An 18,039-nucleotide genomic window follows, 5' to 3' on the forward strand; every position below is an offset into this window, starting at 1 on the left:
AGGCATCAAGATTTATAGAGATAGATCAAGACGTCTAATAGGGCTATCACATAGTACATACCTGGACAAGATTCTAAAGAAGTTTAGAATGGACGAAAGTAAGAAAGGATTCTTACCTATGTTACCAGGCAAGGTCTTGAGTAAGACTCAAGGTCCGGCTACGGCAGAAGAAAGAGAAAGGATGAGTCAAATCCCCTATGCCTCGGCAGATAGGCTCTATCATGTATGCCATGCTATGTACAAGACCGGATATAGCACATGCTGTTAGTTTGACTAGCGAGATATCAAAGTGATCCGGGAATGGAACACTCGGACAGCGGTCAAGAATATCCTAAAGTACTTGAAAAGAACTAAGGATATGTTTCTTTGTTATGGAGGTGACCAAGAGCTCATTGTAACAAGTTACACCGATGCAAGTTGGAACACCGATCCCGATGACTCTAAGTCACGATCCGGGTACGTGTTTATATTGAATGGTGCTTGCGATAAGCTCGGGCAAGCTCGAAGCAGTGCACGGTGGCGAAATCCTCAACGGAATCGGAGTACATAGCGGCTTCGGAGGCTTCATCGAAGTGGTATGGATGAAGAGGTTCATTGTAGAGCTCGGTGTGGTTCCTAGTGCATTGGACCCACTAGTCATCTACCGTGACAACATGGGTGCCATCGCCAATGCACAAGAACCAAGGTCACACAAGAGGCTGAAGCATATCAAGCTGCGTTATCATTCGATTCGCGAGTACATCGAAGATGGAGAAGTAAAGATTTGCAAAGTACACACCGATCTGAATGTAGCAGGATCCGTTGACTAAAGCTCTCCCTAGGGCAAAGCATGACCAACACCAGAATGCCATGGGTGTTAGGTACCTTACAATGTAATCTAGATTATTGACTCTAGTGCAAGTGGGAGACTGTTGGAGGTATGCCCAAGAGGCAATAATAAAAGTGGTTATTATATATCTTTATGTTTATGATAAATGTTTATATACCATGCTATAATTGTATTAACCGAAACATTGATACATGTGTGTTATGTAAACAAACAAATGAGTCCCTAGTAAGCCTCTTAACTAGCTTGTTGATTAATAGATGATTAGTTTCATAATCATGAACATTGGATGTTATTAATGACAAGGTTATATCATTGTATAAATGATGTAATGGACACACCCAATTAAGCGTAGCATAAGATCACGTCATTAAGTTATTTGCTATAAGCTTTCGATACATAGTTACCTAGTCCTTATGACCATGAGATCATGTAAATCACTTATGTAGGAAAGGTACTTTGATTACATCAAATGCCACTGCGTAAATGGGTGGTTATAAAGGTGGGATTAAGTATCTGGAAAGTATAAGTTGAGGCATATGGATCAACAGTGGGATTTGTCCATCCCGATGACGGATAGATATACTCTGGGCCCTCTCGGTGGAATGTCGTCTAATGTCTTGCAAGCATATGAATAAGTTCATAAGAGACCACATACCACGGTACGAGTAAAGAGTACTTGTCGAGAGACGAGGTTGAACAAGGTATAGAGTGATACCGATGATCAAACCTCGGACAAGTAAAATATCGCGTGACAAAGAGAATTGGTATCGTATGTGAATGGTTCATTCGATCACTAAGTCATCGTTGAATATGTGGGAGCCATTATGGATCTCCAAATCCCGCTATTGGTTATTGGTCGGAGTGAGTACTCAACCATGTCCGCATAGTTCGCGAACCGTAGGGTGACACACTTAAAGTTGGATGTTGAAATGGTAGAACTTGAATATGGAATGGAGTTCGAATATTTGTTCGGAGTCCCGGATGAGATCCCGGACATCACGAGGAGTTCCGGAATGGTTCGGAGAATAAGATTCATATATAAGAAGTCATTTTATGTGATTTAAAATGATCCGGAAAGTTCTATGGAAGGTTCTAGAAGGTTCTAGAAAAGTCCGGAAGAAACTACTAAGGAAGGCGGAGTCCCGGAGGGACTCCACCTCCCATGGCCGGCCAACCCTAAGGGGGAGGAGTCCCAAGTGGACTCCCCTAAGGGGGCCGGCCACCCCCCCACATGGAAGGGGGGAATCCCACCCCAAGTGGGATTCCCACCTTGGGTAGGTTTCCCTATCACATGGAAGGTTTTGGGTTCGGGTCTTATTCGGAGACTTGTAGTCCAACACTTGGGGCTTCCACCTATATAATGAGGGGCCAAGGGGAGGGGGCCGGCAAAACAAAAACACCACAAGGTGGCCGCACCCCTAGATGGTCGGCGCCCCCCTCTCCCCAAACCCTAGCCGCCCCACTCCTCCTTCTTCCCCGCACGCTTAGCGAAGCTCCGCCGGGATTCTCCACCGCCACCGACACCACGCCGTCGTGCTATCGGATTCAAGAGGATCTACTACTTCCGCTGCCCGCCGGAACGGGAGGTGGACGTCGTCTTCATCAACAACCGAACGTGTGACCGAGTATGGAGGTGCTGCCCGTTCGTGGCGCCGTGATCAAGATCTTCTACGCGCTTTTGCAAGCGGCAAGTGAACGTCTACCGCAGCAACAAGAGCCTCATCTTGTAGGCTTTGGAATCTCTTCAAGGGTGAGACTCGATAATCCCCTCGTTGCTACCGTCTTCTAGATTGCATCTTGGCTTGGATTTCGTGTTCGCGGTAGGAAATTTTTTGTTTTCTATGCTATGTTATCCTACATCACCATCTGTGATAAGTAAACTTGTTTCACCACCACAAGCTTCAAATGCTGGTACTTCTGCTGAATCTGAAAACTCCTCTTATAATTTTGATGATGCTTCTACCGTGCTTGATAATGATGGTTCGTTAGGATCTTTTCTAGATGCTACAATTGCTAGGTCTAGACAAATTGAAAATACTGAAACTCCTAATGAAAATGCTGCTACACCTGTTAATTCACCTGAGTCTGTTGAATACTCTAGTGATGATCTTGATGAAGATTATGTGGAACTTGATGATGATTTTATCGAAAAATGCAATGCTACTACTGATGCAAGAAAAATTAAAAAGTTGCTTGCACAACATACTGTTAGATATAAACCGTCTCCTGATCCTAAATTTGCCACATCTCCTATAAACATTAAGGATAAGGATTATGATTTTTCTCTTGATCTATCTCATATAGCTATTGTTGAGAAAACACCCTTTTGTGGTACTGAAAAAGAAAGTGATGTTGAACACATGATTGAGCTATCTACTCTGAGTAGCTTGTTTTCTGATGATGTTAAGAAACGTACTTATTTTGTTGCTAAAAATTTTCCATTCTCATTAAAGGATGACGCTAAAACTTGGTATAATAGTTTGCCACCTGATTCTATTAATAGTCCAAAAGAATTGCGTGATGTTTTCTTCCGGAAATACTTTCCTGCTAGTGCTCAACATATTGCTTTGCAGAGAATTTATAATTTTGACCAGGAAGATGGAGAGAAATTACCTGAAGCTTGGGCGAGATTTTGCTCTCTTATTAGAGCTCGGCTCCGAACATGATTTGGAAAAGCATGATTTACTTGATATATTTTATAGTGGACTAACCATTGAGTCTAGGGCATACCTGGATAGTTGTGCTGGTTGTGTTTTCAGGAAAAGAACTCCAGACGACGCTGAAGAATTATTGGCTAAAATAGGCCGGAATCATGATGATTGGACTACACCCGAACCAACCCCAACACCGATACTGAAGAAGAGGGGTATGATTAAATTAAATGATGAAGATATGAGGGAAGCTAAGAAGTCTCTTAAGGAGAAGGGTATTAAACCCGAAGATGTGAAGAATTTACCTCCCATAGAAGATTTATGTAAGATAACTCCCCCTTCATCCATGATTGAGGTACACTCTCTTGAACGCTTTACTAGAGAAGATATTCCGTATTCAAAACCTCCTGCACAATGCTTAGATGAGTTTGATAATTATATTGTTAAGCAAGAAAATTTCAATATGAGAATAGAGAATCATTTAATGGAAAATTCTCAAGCTATTAGTGAATTGCATGGTATTGTGGAGAGAACCTCCAATGATGTTAAGATGCTTGTTAAACACTTTCATATGGTTCAGACTCAAATTGATCAACTCACTAAAGTGCAAAATGACTTGTTGGAAAATAATTCTAAAGAAAAACATGCTTATGAAGTAACAACTAGAGGCGGTGTTTCTACCCAGGATCCTCTATATCCTGAAGGGCATCCCAAAAGAGTTGAACAAGATTCTCAACGAACTGAAACTAGTGCTCCATCTAAGAAAAAGAAGAAGAAACATAAAAATGTTGTAGAATCCTCTGAACCTATTAATGATCCTAATAGTATTTCTATTTCTGATGCTGAAACTGAAAGTGGTAATGAACATGATAAAGATAATGATAAGAATGATACTCCTGATAAAGAAGAGGTTGAAGAAGAACCTGAAAAGCATGCTAAAAATAAAAAGTACACTAAAGAAGATTTTATTGCTGAGAAACATGGTAATGAAAGAGAACCTTGGGATCAAAAGCAAATGCCTTTTCCTGCTAAGAAATTAAAATCAAAGGAAGAAGAACACTATATATAATAAATTTTGTGATTGGATGAAACCTTTATTCTTGCAAATCCCTTTGACTGATGCAATTAAACTGCCTCCTTATTCAAAGTATATGAAAGATATTGTCACTAACAAAAGGAAAATTCCTAATGAGGAGATTTCCACTATGCTTGCTAATTACTCTTTCAATGGTAAGGTTCCAAAGAAGCTTGGCGACCCAGGTATACCAACTATTCCTTGTTCCATCAAGAATAATTATGTTAGAACTGCTCTATGTGATTTGGGAGCGGGAGTTAGTGTGATGCCTTTTTCTCTTTATAAGAGACTTTATTTAGATAAGTTGATACCGACTGATATATCTTTGCAAATGGCTGATAAATCTACTTGCTATTCCTGTTGGTGTATGTGAGGATGTTCCTGTTCAAGTTACTCAAAACTGCTTGATATTAACTGATTTTGTTGTGTTGGAAATGCTCGAAGATGATAATATGTCCATTATTCTTGGGAGACCCTTTCTTAATACTCCAGGGGCTGTTATTGATTGCAATAAAGGAAAAGTTACTTTTAATGTTTATGACAAGGAACATAATGTCTATTTCCCCAAGAAGACTGATAAAATATGTGGAGTTAATACAATTTCCAGTTCAAGAACCGTCAAAGTGGGAGTTATTGATTGGCCTATATATGATCTCAAAGAGGGATATCAAACTATTATGATTGGATCTGTATCAATACAATATAAGGTAATATGATTGATTTGAGGTTTATTTCTTCTTATGACATGTAAAATTATTTGGTGGCAAGACTTGATCAACCTTGTTAACAAGTACATTTTATATGCATAGATGAGCTAAACAACATTTCTTTCTTCCTCCACTTGATCTACTTGTTGTAGCACTTTTGTTTTGCAAAGTTCTTTAGTTAATTAGAGATTTCAAAATCTTTTTCTGCCCAGTAATAATAAATTTAACACCCAGAAATGTGCATTTTTCAAAGTTTTCAAAAATTCGCAAAAATTACACCATTGGTCCTATTTTTCGACGAGGCACCTGGGAACACCTAGGGATGACCAGTGGGGCACCCCAGGGTGGCACCCCACAGGCCGGCGCGGCCAGCAAGGGGGGCGCGCCACCCTGGCGTGTGGGCCCCTCCTTGCCCCACTTCATCATCTCTTCCTCCCATTCTCTTCTCTCTCCCGAAAAAACTCGCACCAGGTTCCTCTCACTCGCGTTTTTGCTCAAGAGTTCCAGATTTCTCGATCTCTTTGCTCAGCCCAGATTTCTGTCTGAAATTTGGCACATTTGCTCTCCGGTATGTGACTCCTCCGATTATCCAAATAGAATTTTGTTTAGTGGAGTATATCTTGAATATTTTGCTGCTGTAGGTAACATGTTTAGTGAGCTTGCATGCTTGTTATAAGTTGTAAGAATTAGTTTTGATGCATGTTTAGTACCCTAGCAAGTTCCTATGGTAGTTTCCCTCAATTATATGTCACCAAATCAAATTTTATATTGTTTGTTGAAAATTTCAGAGAATGGAGTGGAATAGTCATCAACTAAATCAACAAGAATTGGAGGTGCAACAAGTCATGAGAGTTAACCGCGAGGAGGGAGTATACCCCTCTTACTACCCGTGCACAGATTTTATGAGAAGTGCAGGAATCTTGCGAGATGTTCATGATCTAATCTTCCGTGCAGGATTGAATGATTTTGTTGTTGGTGAACCATGCCAATATGCAAAATTGACCATGTCTGTAGTGCAGGATTTTGCATTCAATTGGTCTCAATCTAACCCCATGGTTCGGTACAAAATTTATAATAAAACTATCAACTTGCCTTTCAATGATTTCTGTGCAGCCATTAGAGTGCCGCAATGGGGATCGTGCGAGAAGATGAGGGGATCGCCGCAAGAGCTCTTGAATCTTTACAAAATGATTTGTCATGGAAGAAGCTTCTTAGAGGATGGTGGTAAAATTAGTAGTATTCAATTCCCAGCTATTCGTTACTTTGCTTATTTCATCACCAAGTGTGTTCTTGCTAGAAAGAATTCAAGTAAGTTATCTATCCAAGATTTAGCTTTCCTAGCTGCTGCATTACAAGGTGATAAGACTTATAACTTGGGAGCTTTGATAGCCTATAGACTTGCTACTAACCGTGAGAAGGGAGGAATTTGCGGAGGTCTCATCGCCTCTCGTTTATTAGCTATGCATGGTGTAGAACCTCACCATCTTGATATTCAGCTTTCCGTAGAAAAACTTGATATAGTCTCCATGATTAAACATGAATTTGTTTCGATTCGTCTAACTTGAGTAACCTATTTTACAAGATAACATTTTATAAGAAAACTTGGAGAACAACTAAGAAAACTGAAAAACTAGTAGGATTGCCTCGCACCGTTCCGTTTAACTTCGATTCCGGAGAAGAATTGGTCGGTCACGGAAGGTGAACCGAATGCATACTTGGAGGAGATGGCCACCGAGGCAAGAGGCGGCACGGAGGAGGCCGAGGAACACCTCGACTCGTCATCCGATGCAGCGAGCTCCTCACATCAACATTACGGTTATACGGAGCCTCCGCGTTATTCTTCTGCACAAGAACCTTATTATGATCACGCCATGTACGATTCGCCGGCGTGGAACCCTGACCCTCGCCGGGGTTGATCTCCAGTTAGGCAAAAGCCTAAGCTTGGGGGGAGGTATACCGGCATCACTCATTCTTTGCATATTATGGTTGCTGGATACTTGTATATATTTGTTTAGCTTCTTGAAATGGTTTTCTAATAAGAGGGAGATGATATTTAGGGAAGTGCTGCCTGAAAACAGATTCTGGACTGTTACTAAAAAAATTCGTGCGCACAGCCAGAACGTTATTTTGAGTTGCACATTTTTGTGCATGTTCCCCAGGTTGTTATCTAACTTTCATTAGTTGAACACTTTTCGAACTGAGCAACGGAAGATTTTTGTAAAAATCGATTTCTGTACTGCTGTCAGGTTTTGGCAGATTTCTGCCATCCTGCTTTTCTGTGTTTCTTCTAGTTTTCATTCTCTTGTTTTTGCTTTGTTTCTTTCCCAAAACACAAAAGGACCAAAAATATTTCTGTTGTTTCTCTTTACCATTTGTTATCTTGGTTTCTTGCTTTCATTTTGCTTTATTTGCTATCGTCGGTTTGCTATAAGAAAATCCAAAAAGATTTTGCTTTGTTTGCCTGTTTCCTTTTGTTCTTATTTCTAACCCGAAAACACCAAAAATATTTGTTGTTCTTCTTTGGTTTTGTAAAGCTCATCATGGAGTTCAGTGATCTTCGGTGGTTGGAGCTTGGTTTTCATTCCATATTATTCAAGCTACACAAGTGAAAGGCAATAATGACGATCAACAACAATCCGACTGTGGTGAGAGGCTGGTATGAACTCTATTTGTTTTCATTTTTGTACATATACTCATCCATGTGAGCATGCTTAGTTGGTTCATGTGAGGTATATGTCATTTAAGAAAGTCTAGTAGTCCATGGTCTCTCATGTTTAGCTCCAATTTATTAATATGAGTAGCATGTCATAAATATTTGCTTGGATTGCTTTATTCATAGATAGATATGACATTGTGGTATCCTCCTCTGAATAATTCACTTGAATCGACTTGGCACATGCTCACGCATGCATATGACTGAACAAAAGTCAATTAAGCCTCGATGATTTACTTCACCTCAGAGTTCTTGTATCACTTTTATGCCTCTGTTAATTTATTTTGCCGCAAGCATGATTATGACGATTCTTGCTCTCTTGATTGTCGCTTCCCGGCCTATTGCTAGCCTTCACTTGTACTGAGCGGGAACACTGCTCGTGCTTCCAAACCCCTGAAAACCAAGTTATTCCAGAGTGTCCACTATAAATACCTATGCATGGCATTTCAAACCATTCCAAGTAAATTCTCATGTGCTACCTTTAAAACCTTCAAAAAGCTTCTCAATTTGTGTTGATGTTTTATAGCTCATGAGGAAGTATGTGGCGTTTATCTTTCAATCTTGTCATTTATTCCGGACGGACTTTCACAAATGGACTAGTGGCACATCCGCTTATCCAATAATTTTGCAAAAAGAGCTGGCAACGGGGTTCCCAGCCCCAATTAACTAACCTTCATAAATTTACAAATAGACACTCCTCCATGGTATGTGATTGTTGGTCGGCACCCGAGGATTCGGTTAGCCATGGCTTGAGAAAGCAAAGGTGGAGAGGAGTGTCATCTAAATAAACTAAAATAAAAAGGCACCCCTTCATGGTATGAGATTGTTGGCAGGCACCCGAGGATTCGGTTAGCCATGGTTTGTGAAAGCAAGGATGGAAGGAGTGCCACCCAAAAATAAAATTTCATGGGAGCCGCTCTTGGAAGTCCGGTTGATGAGGTAGTTAGAGTACCCATTACCATTCGTTGACAACAACAAACACCTCTCAAAACCATTTTACTTCTGTCTTTATAAAAATGAAAAGCTCTAGCACATGTTAATCCCTGCTTCCCTCTGCGAAGGGCCAATCTTTTACTTTTATGCTGAGTCACCATCCTTTCTTTGAGCACTTTCTTGAGAGCACAACTGTCATTCTTAGTATAATATGCTTGTCTCAAAATGTGATTAATTGTGGTATAACTTTGATGCTTTTATCTTTGATAATCTCTACCTCCAGTCTTTCCATGAACTTCAAAGGTGCCCGGGCATTTATGTTTTGCTGTACAAATATGGGCAAGCGAGATACCGCTTTATCATATCCTTTTATGAACATTGCAATCCTGTTGATAGACATAATTCATGATGCTTATTGTTAGTTTGTTGGTACCTTTTCCATGATTGACATAGCTATTAGATGATTTTATTTGCATGTATCTTATTATGAATTGCTTAAGTACTTGCCATATCATGAGAATATTTACATCATATGAGCAAATGTGTTCGTGAAAGTTCTTTTATCGCACTCAGTTGTTAACTGAATTGCTTGAGGACAAGCAATAAGCTAAGCTTGGGGGAGTTGATACATCCAAAATGTATCTACTTTCCCGAACACTTTTGCTATTGTTTTGCCTCTAATTTGTGTATTTTGGATGCAACTAACACGGACTAACGCTGTTTTCAGCAGAACTGCTCTGGTGTCTCATTTTTGTGCAGAAATCCAACTTTCAGGAAAATCTTCGGAATTTATGCGAAAGGTCCAATTTTCCCAGAATATTGACGGAGCCAGAAGGGCAAGCCAGGTGGGGGCCTGAGGGCACCACACACTAGGCCAGCGCGGCCCAGGAGGGGGGCGCGCTGCCCTATTGTGTGGCCGCCTCGGCTGGCCCCTGACGCCCTCCTTTGGACTACTTAACGCCTTCGACCTAAAAATGCACGGGGGATAGTCGAAGTCGCCAGAAACCATCCAGTACGCCGCCACCGTCGCGAAACTCCGTCTCGGGACCAGAAACTCCGTTCTGGCACCTCGCCGGGACGGGGAATTGGAGGAGATCATCGCCATCATCACCACCGACGCCTCTCCATCGACCAGCCATGTTTCCCCCATCCATGTGTGAGTAATTCCCCCGCTGTAGGCTGAAGGGGATGGTAGGGATTGGATGAGATTGGTCATGTAATAGTCATAAGATTGTTAGGGCATGGTGCCTAGTATCCGTAGATGTTACTTTTATGATATTGTTGCAACTTGTTATGCTTAATGCTTGTCACTAGGGCCCGAGTGCCATGATCTCAAATCTGAACATGTTATTGATTCATGAAGATATTCGTTGTTTATGATCTTACCCGCAAGTTGTATACACATGTCGCTCGTCCGGAACCCGAGGCCCCAAAGTGACAGAAATTGGGACAGCCGGAGGGGAAGGCGGTGATGTGAGGACCACATGTGTTCACGGAGTGTTAATGCTTTGCTCCGGTACTCTATTAAAAGGAGTACCTTAATTTCCAGTAGATTCCCTAGAGGCCCGGCTGCCACCGGCTGGTAGGACAAAAGATGTTGTGCAAGTTTCTCATTGCGAGCACGTACGACTATATATGGAACACATGCCTATTAATTGATTAGTACTTGGATACCGTTTTATTATTATCTGCAAATGCCCTGCTTTGATTGTTACATGAGTTTCTCTCATCCATGCAACGCCCGTTCATCCATCCCTGTGCCTACAGTATTTTAATCCTGCTGTTTACTATAATCACTACTCGCTGTCTTTGTTACTCGCTGCTTGTTATTTCACTACTGCTATCGCTATAAAAGCTGTTACTCGCGATAAACTCTTGCGAGCAAGTCTGTTTCCAGGTGCAGCTGAATTGACAACTCTGCTGTTAAGGCTTTCAAGTATTCTTTGTCTCCCCTTGTGTCGAATCAATAAATTGGGTTTTACTTCCCGCGAAGACTGTTGCGATCCCCTATACTTGTGGGTCATCAAGCGGCCACGACGATCATGGCTCCCATGTCTACAAAATGTTATAGTCATGGAGATCAAAGTACTTATTGAACCTTGTAGGTATGATTTACTTTGTGATCAAATAAATGATTTGTGAACAAAGGATTGTTTTTGAACAATAATAAACCAACTACAAACAAAGAAGTTATGATGGGCCCTGACTCCGTTAAAATGGCTATACGCCATGAAATCCAAGATAGATAAATACTTTTTGAAAGTAAATGGATCTATAAAATTGATGAACTTGGATGGAATATCCTTGAATAAGCTCGACTTGTCGAAAAGTTGTTTATGACAAAGTTCAAAGAGTTGACTACGATAAGATTAGATCTTCCGTAACAATGCTTATAGTCTATGTGGATTATTCTAGTAATCGCTACATATTTCTTTCATGAGATATGATAGTAGGATGGCAAAATACATTACTTAACAAAAGTGTGTATTAAAGGTGTATACAAGATACAACCAATTGTTTTGCTAGTCCGTGGAATACTAGATAGGTATACGAACTTCAATTGGATGAAGTGAGTATCGCGGAGTTGGAATCTTCACCGGATGAAATAGTCAAAGAGTTTTGCATTTCATCAGAAACATGAAGATGCTTGCATTTGCAAGAAATTAAGTGGGAGCGCTGAGACATATTTATAATACATTATGTAGATGACATATAGTTGGTTATAAATGATGTAATTATATACTTGATTATAAAAGGTTTTATTGAGAATTAACTTCAATGAAAGAATATGGACAGAAACATATTTAGTGTCAAGATCTATGAAGATAGATTGAAACACATAATAAGTTTAAGTCAAAGTACATAGAATGGATATTGAAGTAGTTCAATATAGAAATATTAAGAAGGTGTTCTTTTCATGCGAAGTTTCAACAAGACTTGAGTGTATCTGACACTCAATGAGTAAAAACACATGAGTGATTATGGATCACGAATAATATGTACACAATCAGATGTCCTGTACTCTAAAATGTTAGGAGCATATACCAGAATGATTCATGTGATGATCATTGGATAAACAGTAAGAATATCCCTGAGTGCTTTAGAAGAACCAAGGATATATAGTTTTGTATGAGTAATGACAAACATATCGATGTAAGGTGTTGCACCGATATTAGTTTGGTCACATATAAAAATAAAAATTTCAATCTCAAATTAGGCTAAGTGTTGTTTAAAAAAGTAGCACAATGAGCTAGAAGTTGTCTATGCTAGATTTAGATAAGTTCTAAATGTTGTGACGGATTCTACAAACGAAGGCAGAATATGTCATTATTTTGACAATGACTGAGGATATTAAGTCAAGAGGTTCTTTGAGAACTTGGTGTAGTTCCGATAGTGTCAGAACTTTGAAGCTATATTGTGTATGACAATATTAGTGACATATTTCAGACCGCGGAATTAAGGTTCCACCAGAAGACCAAACATATTTAATGCCGACTCATTTGGAAAATGAGTGATGCGTGAAGATGTAAATGAATTGCAAAATACATACGTTTCCGAGTGTGTCAGAACCGTTGACTAAAGCTCTCCCAAGGGCAAAGTATGACCAACACCAGAATGCCATGGGTGTTAGGTACCTTACAATCTAAAGGTATAATTGTTGCACCCCCATGGGGCTCTCACAGCGATTTAAGATTCTTGACCGTCGGATCTTCTCATCTGGTGTATCTGGTCCGTTGGATGTTGGCCCTCCTCTCACTAGCTATCCCCATACAATGGCCAGTTGTTACCCGCCTCCGGCTGCATTTGGACCCCACCTTTGCCGGCCCCACAAGTCAGCCATCTGCGGCTGGGATCTCTGTCGGTGCGCAGTGGCATCTGGCAGTGGATCTCAACCCGCAGGGGTATTTTAGGTATTTCAGCGCGGGCTGGTATAAAAGCGAGCCCCAGGGCAAAAAAAAACCTAGCCGCCGCCCCCGCCCCTGCCCCGCCCCTACCCCCGCCTCGCGCCCCCGCCCCTGCTCCGCCCCCACCTCGCGCCCCCGCCCCTTCCCGTTCTCGTCGCCGGCCGTCGCCGTGGCGGCGAGCGTGCGCCTGGGCGACGACGGCGACTGCAGCGGCGAAGGCACTCCTGGCGACAGCGACGGCGAGCGCGCGCCTGGCGACGGGGGCGGCGAGCGTGTGCCTGGGCGATGGCGAGCGCGCGACTGGAGACGGCGGCGGCAAGCGCGCGCCTGGGTGATGCGGCAACGACGGCGGCGGCGAGCACGCCTGGACGACGGCGGCGGCGAGCACGCCTCTGGGCGATGTTGGAGGGTTTCCTCTCCCACCTCCTCCCCATCAAATTTTATTGCTTGATCTGATTTGCCTCTGCAAAGGGATGTGGCCTCCTCCATCCTCCCATTTGCAATCTTGCAATTAAGGTACGATCATGTTAAGGAGAGAGATTTCATATGAGCTTATATACTTGTATCCAACTGTACATGTTTTTTTGTTGCTGGATGCTTCAATCTTCTGTACAGTTGTACCAAATAGGATGGCAGAAGAGAAGCCATGTATTTTTTATTTTAAGTGGAAATGATTCATCTCTTGTGTATATATCAGATGATGCAAGGCGTGTCAGTGTTATTTCTAGATAATATTTCTATTTTAGATTTGTGCAGAAACATCAATTATGTGTTGCCGTTGGCAGAAATGAACCAAGAAAATACATTTGGTATGGTTTCAGTACATTTTACTCGTATTAAAATATTAATCATTGTTTGCTCTCTCATGTGATTTGGTCTTATGGTCATGTCTGACAATCGGGTGGTGCAGCTTTGTCCTTTATAAACATGTGTGACAACTTATTCATGCAGGTTTTTGTGTTTATTACACACCAGTTTCCATCAAAGTGCAACAAAGACTAAATATTATTCCCAGCCGGCCTTCATAGCCATACAGGAATATGTTGTTTCAGAGGTACCTAAGCTTGTTTCATTAATGGGCAATGGAGATTTGATCTTCGGTACACTCTCTGGCCACACATTGGTTTGTAAATTTTTGTGCATTTAGTATAATTTTACATCTAGGTTCTTATTGTTTTTCTCTAGGAAAACCTTCGACAAAAATAATATTTCAGCTTGACCAAAGATATTTATTAGGAGATCAATATATCTGGTTGTTTCTTCTCAGCTGCAGCCCACTATATTGTAAATATTTGCACTGATACTTATGTGTCTCCTTTCAATCCCTAGAGCCCTATTATGCTTTTGAATTTCTTCCGAGCTTACTTTGGATGTCACAGATCAGGAAATATAGCTACTTTATTCTGTAGTAGTCTCCACAACAGGATGCTTTGGTTCAGATGTGTATCATTTGCTATTCTCCTGCTAGCTAATCGATTGTTTGGTTCCGATTTATGTTTATATGTGCAAGGTAGATGTTTTAGATGACTTTCCTTCTCTGCATAGGGAGCATGTGCTACTGAATTTTTGTTAGGATTTGGCTCGAGTTAGCAATTGCATAAAAGTTGAATTAGCTTCGAGTTACTTATTTTTTGGTCTATGCTCTGTAGGTCAATATACATGCTTTGTGCTATAATCATGTTATAAATAATGAACCTATATAATTTTGTGCTTCCAACATCTTGATGGATAACCATTAAATGTTTCTTATGGGGAGCATATAATTGCAAGAGCAGAGGTTAGTGTTGATTCGGATCAAAACTTAGTGTTGACGTCAAACATTGTGTGCTCAGGTTAAATTGTGCTCATCCAACCATATTGACATTTACAATGTTGGCACCTGGTGTTTCTCTTTAGCTGATCACACTTACTAATATTGTATCCACCGGAGAGTAGCATGTGGTGCTACTGCAATCAAACTATTTAAACTTTCTTATTTGTATCATTTACTATTGCTGTGTTTATTTGCACAAGGTAGATGTTTTAGATGTCTTTCCTTCTCTACATAGTGAGCATATGTTACTGAATTTTTGTGATCTCCAGAGTTTGGTTTCTTCTGTTTTCGCTATGGTGATCCCAGTTTAGCTAATTTGTCTTCTACTAAATCTTCCAGTTTTAGGATGGACGCCAAAACAACTCACCTTGGGTTGCTAGGTTCTATTTTAAGTCCATTCTATTTTCTCCTGATGCTTTATTGGATTAGACATGGATTATTTGTCCCTTTTAATTTACAAGCTATAATAATGACACTTCAAGTATTGCCTCTTATTGCCCAATATTTTCTTCCCTCTTATTGCTTCACAAGTAATTTTGTTTTGTAATGTTTAAGGTTGGTGGCCTACTAATTAATTTGTTTTTTCTGATATTTAGCTGCATTTCCAGATGCTTTGCTTTTTAGGTCAATATACAAATTAGTGAGGAACTGCTTAAAAGTTAAATTAGTTTTCAGTTATTTATTAATTATCCTATGCTTTGTAGGTCAATATACAAATGCTAGGGAGGATGCAGTGGCATCAGCGACGGCATGGGGAGAGCGTACTTTGCTCTACCGCTTCGCCCGACCGCTTCACCAGCACCGGGAAGACATAGTGGCATCAGTGGGAGAGCGCCGTGGCCATGTACAACTAGAGTGCAGGCCCTGTTCAGCTGGGACGTGGTGGGAGGTTACCGAGTGCCACATCCGCTAGGATTTAGTCCAACAGACCTTACTGCTTAGACATGTCATTAATTACAAAAAATGCTTTATTATTTAGTTTCGTTTAAATGGGCATAACTATCATGTGTCTGATACATATTCCTATTTCAGCTGTTAGACCTGCACATGTGGTTAATGCAAATGGGAAAAGAGGTTTTCACTAAATGTCAAAAGATAACTCTTTGATATATATATATTGCTCTGGAATATAAAGCGGGTCCTGATGGGAAGAAGATACAGACTGTAATTATATGCTCTCGCACAGCGCAAGAAACCACAGGTGTGCATTTTTAATCCCTATGAATCAATTAAATGGGGTCCTGAAGTGTGTTTGTCAGACCTGGCATGTTTTAGTTCATAGCAAAGCTGATATGGCATGTAATCTCGACTTGGTATACGGGGTCATACATAGCATCGCAATTTTCATTACACCAGAATCAGTAAGGGCACATAAAGATTTCCAGGCTTTGTTTTTGTTCAATGCATCAAGTTTCGCGTCCCTTTTTCATTATTATTTCAGGTGCCGAGGGAATTTAGATGGTTGACCTTATCCACTAATTCTCTTGCATTTTAGGTATGTGTATAACTAGCTAACATTTTGTATGATTCTTTTTTTTAGGATCCACTCTCTGCTCGGAGATTAGATTTTCTGTTCCTTCTTATGTTCAAGTTTTTGTGCCTTGATTGTTTGGATGGCTGGCTCTGAAGTGCGAGTATTCTCGGTAGTATTTGCTCGAAATCTTAGTAATTATGTGTTTTATTTGTATAAATACTATGGAGTTCCTTTTGTAATATCTTGGTTGGAATATGTTAGTTTTGCTCAATAGGGACATTAGCTACCAACTTAGATTTTAGCTTATAAATTACATCGATGATCTAACCATAATCTTACTAAGGTATAATTAATATTTGCCTTCTCTAAGTTTTCCACTGTTGTTTATTTGCAGCTACCAATTATTTTGTTTCGAAGGAAACTGTTGTGCTAGGCCAGATTGGAAAGTCCCAAATTTACCTCTACATATTCTCTCTGTTTGGTTTATTAGTCTACAAGGTTAGTACCAATTTAGTTTGTTTGCCTTCATTTGTTCTTGGATGTATTGGTTCAGAAGTAGGCTTCTGTGGATCAGAAAGTAAATCTTTGAGCTTTCTATAATCTTACCAGAAAATTCATGCTTTCTGTAATTATTCTCAACAAAAATATTGCATGTAGACCAATAGCTCTGATATTGGCTATCTAAGATTGTTTTGGTCCTCCTTAACCAGATCCTGGTACCATGTTTGTTGGTCTTTTATAATTCTGCAACTCTAAATATTATGAATTTTGTGTTTTATGGTTAAGCATAAGTTGATTCGGCACACTGTATTAGTGATTGCGTTATGAAAATCTGGATCCTGGTACAATGTTTGTTGGTCTTTTATAAATCTGCAACTCTAAGTACTATGAATTTTGTGTTTTATGGTTAGGCTGGAATAGGTTGATTCGGCACACTGTGTATTAGTGATTGCATTATGAAAATATGCATCCTGGTACCAAAAGGTTATGAAGGATGCACCAAAACAGTTATATGCATAAATTTTAGCTTTATTTGTCCTAATTTTTAGGCCCTCGCAGCTTTTTAATTGCTTTACCGCCTATAGAAAAGCAACCTCAAATGGAAGTGACCTACAAAACATGTTGGAACTATTGATACGACAAGTACTGTAAGTTGAAATGTAAACTATTTTTATGGAGTGATATTTGTAGCTTATAATCCAGATAGACATTGCAGCCAATTAACCAAGTAGGTTGTCAAGCTTGTGCTTGATGGGGCCTATCTGGTTGTTGTGTCCAGTTTAATCCTACCTATCAACCGGTGCATAAAACATTCAGTGATGGACCTTTTAGTTCCTCTCTATCCTATTTGCTCTCTAGCTGTCCCATATACCGCAGTTCTAAAATTCTAGCCTTAAAGTAAGATGGTGGAGACAGCAGGAGGTGGACATTTGCATAGGAAAGAATTGGTTTGATTAACTCAACAAGTAATTTTTGGTATATATTTGACTTTCTTCTCTTATATCTTTGGGTTTTCAAGTTCTGTGTTTTGGGTATAGGTACAAGATCATGTGATAGACTAAATAAATATTGTGCCTAATGGCTCGGTTATTTTCTCTCTTTCCTTATCTTCTATCAATACCGAGCTTTACATTACTTTCGGGCTTTGGTGCACATGTGAATAAGCCCATCTACCTTAGTTTCTTTCGACACTGGCATATCTTAGATTTTACAAAATTTTGGCATGTTAGAAATATCAAGGGCATTATTTGATACAATATTGTGGGATATATAGCTATCTCTTATATGCCAAGGGCCCCTATTGTAATTTCTTACTACCTTTTTGTGTTGTTTAAATCAGGGCGAACATTTGTTGTAAGTTGTTGGCACTGAGGCTGGTTTATGTTTCTTGCCCACACATACACTACAGTGCAGGTTTATACTTTTGGATTTTTTATTT

The sequence above is a fragment of the Lolium rigidum genome, chromosome 6 (genome assembly GCF_022539505.1).
Source record: "Lolium rigidum isolate FL_2022 chromosome 6, APGP_CSIRO_Lrig_0.1, whole genome shotgun sequence".
Taxonomy (NCBI): Eukaryota; Viridiplantae; Streptophyta; class Magnoliopsida; order Poales; family Poaceae; genus Lolium; species Lolium rigidum.